Source organism: Salmo salar, chromosome ssa11 (assembly GCF_905237065.1).
Source record: "Salmo salar chromosome ssa11, Ssal_v3.1, whole genome shotgun sequence".
Classification (NCBI taxonomy): Eukaryota; Metazoa; Chordata; class Actinopteri; order Salmoniformes; family Salmonidae; genus Salmo; species Salmo salar.
Genome location: NC_059452.1, coordinates 56,638,595 through 56,644,594, shown reverse-complemented (window position 1 = coordinate 56,644,594; position 6,000 = coordinate 56,638,595).

Here is a 6,000-nt window from a genome sequence, read left to right as displayed (position 1 = left end):
TGGAATAACTCCCTGGGTTTACCATCATGCTGCCCTGTTCTGGAATAACTCCCTGGGTTTCCCATCATGCTGCCCTGTTCTGAAATAACTCTCTGGGTTTACCGTCATGCTGCCCTGTTCTGGAATAACTCCCTGGGTTTACCATCATTCTGCCCTTTTCTGAAATAACTCCCTGGGTTTACCGTCATGCTGCCCTGTTCTGAAATAACTCCCTGGGTTTACCATCATGCTGCCCTGTCCTGAAATACCTCCCTGGGTTTACCGTCATGCTGATCTGTTCTGGAAGAACTCCCTGGGTTTACCATCATGCTGCCCTGTTCTGAAATAACTCCCTGGGTATATCATCATGCTGCCCTGTTCTGAAATAACTCCCTGGGTTTACCATCATGCTGCCCTGTTATGGAATAACTCCCAGGGTTTACCATCATGCTGCCCTGTTCTGGAAGAACTCCCTGGGTTTACCATCATGCTGCCCTGTTCTGAAATAACTCCCTGGGTTTACCATCATGCTGCCCTGTTCTGAAATAACACCCTTGGTTTACCATCATGCTGCCCTGTTCTGGAATAACTCCCTGGGTTTACCATCATTCTGCCCTGTTCTGAAATAACTCCCTTGGTTTAACGTCATGCTGCCCTGTTCTGGAATAACTCCCTGGGTTTACCATCATGCTGCCCTTTTCTGAAATAACTCCCTGGGTTTACCGTCATGCTGCCCTGTTCTGAAATAACTCCCTGGGTTTACCATCATGCTGCCCTGTTCTGAAATACCTCCCTGGGTTTACCGTCATGCTGATCTGTTCTGGAATAAGTCCCTGGGTTTACCGTCATGCTGCCCTGTTCTGGAAGAACTCCCTGGGTTTACCATCATGCTGCCCTGTTCTGGAATAACTCCCTGTGTTTACCATCATTCTGCCCTGTTCTGAAATAACTCCCTGGGTTTACCATCATGATGCCCTGTTCTGGAATAACTCCAAGGGTTTACCATCATGCTGCCCTGTTCTGGAATAACTCCCTGGGTTTCCCATCATGCTGCCCTGTTCTGAAATAACTCCCTGGGTTTACCATCATGCTTCCCTGTTCTGAAATAACGCTCATGGTTTACCATCATGCTGCCATGTTCTGGAATAACTCCCTGGGTTTACCATCATGCTGCCCTGTTCTGGAATAACTCCCTGGGTTTCCCATCATGCTGCCCTGTTCTGAAATAACTCTCTGGGTTTACCGTCATGCTGCCCTGTTCTGGAATAACTCCCTGGGTTTACCATCATGCTGCCCTTTTCTGAAATAACTCCCTGGGTTTACCGTCATGCTGCCCTGTTCTGAAATAACTCCCTGTGTTTACCATCATGCTGCCCTGTTCTGGAATAATTCCCTGGGTTTTACCATCATGCTGCCCTGTTCTGGAAGAACTCCCTGGGTTTACCATCATGCTGCCCTGTTCTGGAATAACTCCCTGGTTTTACCATCATTCTGCCCTGTTCTGAAATAACTCCCTGGGTTTACCGTCATGCTGCCCTGTTCTGAAATACCTCCCTGGGTTTACCGTCATGCTGATCTGTTCTGGAAGAACTCCCTGGGTTTACCATCATGCTGCCCTGTTCTGAAATAACTCCCTGGGTGTATCATCATGCTGCCCTGTTCTGAAATAACTCCCTGGGTTTACCATCATGCTGCCCTGTTATGGAATAACTCCCAGGGTTTACCATCATGATGCCCTGTTCTGGAATAACTCCAAGGGTTTACCATCATGCTGCCCTGTTCTGGAATAACTCCCTGGGTTTCCCATCATGCTGCCCTGTTCTGAAATAACTCCCTGGGTTTACCATCATGCTTCCCTGTTCTGAAATAACGCTCATGGTTTACCATCATGCTGCCATGTTCTGGAATAACTCCCTGGGTTTACCATCATGCTGCCCTGTTCTGGAATAACTCCCTGGGTTTCCCATCATGCTGCCCTGTTCTGAAATAACTCCCTGGGTTTACCGTCATGCTGCCCTGTTCTGGAATAACTCCCTGGGTTTACCATCATGCTGCCCTGTTCTGAAATAACTCCCTGGGTTTACCGTCATGCTGCCCTGTTCTGAAATAACTCCCTGTGTTTACCATCATGCTGCCCTGTTCTGGAATAACTCCCTGGGTTTACCATCATGCTGCCCTGTTCTGGAAGAACTCCCTGGGTTTACCATCATGCTGCCCTGTTCTGGAATAACTCCCTGGGTTTACCATCATGCTGCCCTGTTCTGAAATAACTCCCTGGGTTTACCGTCATGCTGCCCTGTTCTGAAATACCTCCCTGGGTTTACCGTCATGCTGATCTGTTCTGGAAGAACTCCCTGGGTTTACCATCATGCTGCCCTGTTCTGAAATAACTCCCTGGGTGTATCATCATGCTGCCCTGTTCTGAAATAACTCCCTGGGTTTACCATCATGCTGCCCTGTTATGGAATAACTCCCAGGGTTTACCATCACGCTGCCCTGTTCTTGAAGAACTCCCTGGGTTTACCATCATGCTGCCCTGTTCTGAAATAACTCCCTGGGTTTACCATCATGCTGCCCTGTTCTGAAATAACTCCCTTTGTTTACCATCATGCTGCCCTGTTCTGGAATAACTCCCTGGGTTTACCATCATTCTGCCCTGTTCTGAAATAACTCCCTGGGTTTACCATCATGCTGCCCTGTTCTGGAATAACTCCAAGGGTTTACCATCATGCTGCCCTGTTCTGGAATAACTCCCTGGGTTTCCCATCATGCTGCCCTGTTCTGAAATAACTCCCTGGGTTTACCATCATGCTGCCCTGTTCTGAAATAACGCTCATGGTTTACCATCATGCTGCCATGTTCTGGAATAACTCCCTGGGTTTACCATCATGCTGCCCTGTTCTGGAATAACTCCCTGGGTTTCCCATCATGCTGCCCTGTTCTGAAATAACTCTCTGGGTTTACCGTCATGCTGCCCTGTTCTGGATTAACTCCCTGGGTTTACCATCATTCTGCCCTTTTCTGAAATAACTCCCTGGGTTTAGCGTCATGCTGCCCTGTTCTGAAATAACTCCCTGGGTTTACCATCATGCTGCCCTGTCCTGAAATACCTCCCTGGGTTTACCGTCATGCTGATCTGTTCTGGAAGAACTCCCTGGGTTTACCATCATGCTGCCCTGTTCTGAAATAACTCCCTGGGTATATCATCATGCTGCCCTGTTCTGAAATAACTCCCTGGGTTTACCATCATGCTGCCCTGTTATGGAATAACTCCCAGGGTTTACCATCATGCTGCCCTGTTCTGGAAGAACTCCCTGGGTTTACCATCATGCTGCCCTGTTCTGAAATAACTCCCTGGGTTTACCATCATGCTGCCCTGTTCTGAAATAACTCCCTTGGTTTACCATCATGCTGCCCTGTTCTGGAATAACTCCCTGGGTTTACCATCATTCTGCCCTGTTCTGAAATAACTCCCTTGGTTTACCGTCATGCTGCCCTGTTCTGGAATAACTCCCTGGGTTTACCATCATGCTGCCCTTTTCTGAAATAACTCCCTGGGTTTACCGTCATGCTGCCCTGTTCTGAAATAACTCCCTGGGTTTACCATCATGCTGCCCTGTTCTGAAATACCTCCCTGGGTTTACCGACATGCTGATCTGTTCTGGAATAATTCCCTGGGTTTACCGTCATGCTGCCCTGTTCTGGAAGAACTCCCTGGGTTTACCATCATGCTGCCCTGTTCTGGAATAACTCCCTGTGTTTACCATCATTCTGCCCTGTTCTGAAATAACTCCCTGGGTTTACCATCATGATGCCCTGTTCTGAAATAACTCCAAGGGTTTACCATCATGCTGCCCTGTTCTGGAATAACTCCCTGGGTTTCCCATCATGCTGCCCTGTTCTGGAATAACTCCCTGGGTTTACCATCATGCTGCCCTGTTCTGAAATAACGCTCTTGGTTTACCTTCATGCTGCCATGTTCTGGAATAACTCCCTGGGTTTACCATCATGCTGCCCTGTTCTGGAATAACTCCCTGGGTTTCCCATCATGCTGCCCTGTTCTGAAATAACTCCCTGGGTTTACCGTTATGCTGCCCTGTTCTGGAATAACTCCCTGGGTTAACCATCATGCTGCCCTTTTCTGAAATAACTCCCTGGGTTTACCGTCATGCTGCCCTGTTCTGAAATAACTCCCTGTGTTTACCATCATGCTGCCCTGTTCTGGAATAACTCCCTGGGTTTACCATCATGCTGCCCTGTTCTGGAAGAACTCCCTGGGTTTACCATCATGCTGCCCTGTTCTGGAATAACTCCCTGGTTTTACCATCATGCTGCCCTGTTCTGGAATAACTCCCTGGGTTTACCGTCATGCTGCCCTGTTCTGAAATACCTCTCTGGGTTTACCGTCATGCTGATCTGTTCTGGAAGAACTCCCTGGGTTTACCATCATGCTGCCCTGTTCTGAAATAACTCCCTGGGTGTATCATCATGCTGCCCTGTTCTGAAATAACTCCCTGGGTTTACCATCATGCTGCCCTGTTATGGAATAACTCCCAGGGTTTACCATCATGCTGCCCTGTTCTGGAAGAACTCCCAGGGTTTACCATCATGCTGCCCTGTTCTGGAATAACTCCCTGGGTTTCCCATCATGCTGCCCTGTTCTGAAATAACTCCCTGGGTTTACCATCATGCTGCCCTGTTCTGGAATAACGCTCATGGTTTTACCATCATGCTGCCCTGTTCTGGAATAACTCCCTGGGTTTACCATCATGCTGCCCTGTTCTGGAATAACTCCCAGGGTTTCCCATCATGCTGCCCTGTTCTGAAATAACTCCCTGGGTTTTACCGTCATGCTGCCCTGTTCTGGAATAACTCCCTGGGTTTACCATCATGCTGCCCTTTTCTGAAATAACTCCCTGGGTTTACCATCATGCTGCCCTGTTCTGGAATAACTCCCTGTGTTTACCATCATGCTGCCCTGTTCTGGAATAACTCCCTGGGTTTCCCATCATGCTGCCCTGTTCTGGAAGAACTCTCTGGGTTTACCATCATGCTGCCCTGTTCTGGAATAACTCCCTGGTTTTACCATCATGCTGCCCTGTTCTGAAATAACTCCCTGGGTTTACCGTCATGCTGCCCTGTCCTGAAATACCTCCCTGGGTTTACCGTCATGCTGATCTGTTCTGGAAGAACTCCCTGGGTTTACCATCATGCTGCCCTGTTCTGAAATAACTCCCTGGGTGTATCATCATGCTGCCCTGTTCTGAAATAACTCCCTGGTTTTACCATCATGCTGCCCTGTTATGGAATAACTCCCAGGGTTTACCATCATGCTGCCCTGTTCTTGAAGAAATCCCTGGGTTTACCATCATGCTGCCCTGTTCTGAAATAACTCCCTGGGTTTACCATCATGCTGCCCTGTTCTGAAATAACTCCCTTGGTTTACCATCATGCTGCCCTGTTCTGGAATAACTCCCTGGGTTTACCATCATTCTGCCCTGTTCTGAAATAACTCCCTTGGTTTACCATCATGCTGCCCTGTTCTGGAATAACTCCAAGGGTTTACCATCATGCTGCCCTGTTCTGGAATAACTCCCTGGGTTTCCCATCATGCTGCCCTGTTCTGAAATAACTCCCTGGGTTTACCATCATGCTGCCCTGTTCTGAAATAACGCTCATGGTTTTACCATCATGCTGCCATGTTCTGGAATAACTCCCTGGGTTTACCATCATGCTGCCCTGTTCTGGAATAACTCCCTGGGTTTCCCATCATGCTGCCCTGTTCTGAAATAACTCCCTGGGTTTACCGTCATGCTGCCCTGTTCTGGAATAACTCCCTGGGTTTACCATCATTCTGCCCTTTTCTGAAATAACTCCCTGGGTTTAGCGTCATGCTGCCCTGTTCTGAAATAACTCCCTGGGTTTACCATCATGCTGCCCTGTCCTGAAATACCTCCCTGGGTTTACCGTCATGCTGATCTGTTCTGGAAGAACTCCCTGGGTTTACCATCATGCTGCCCT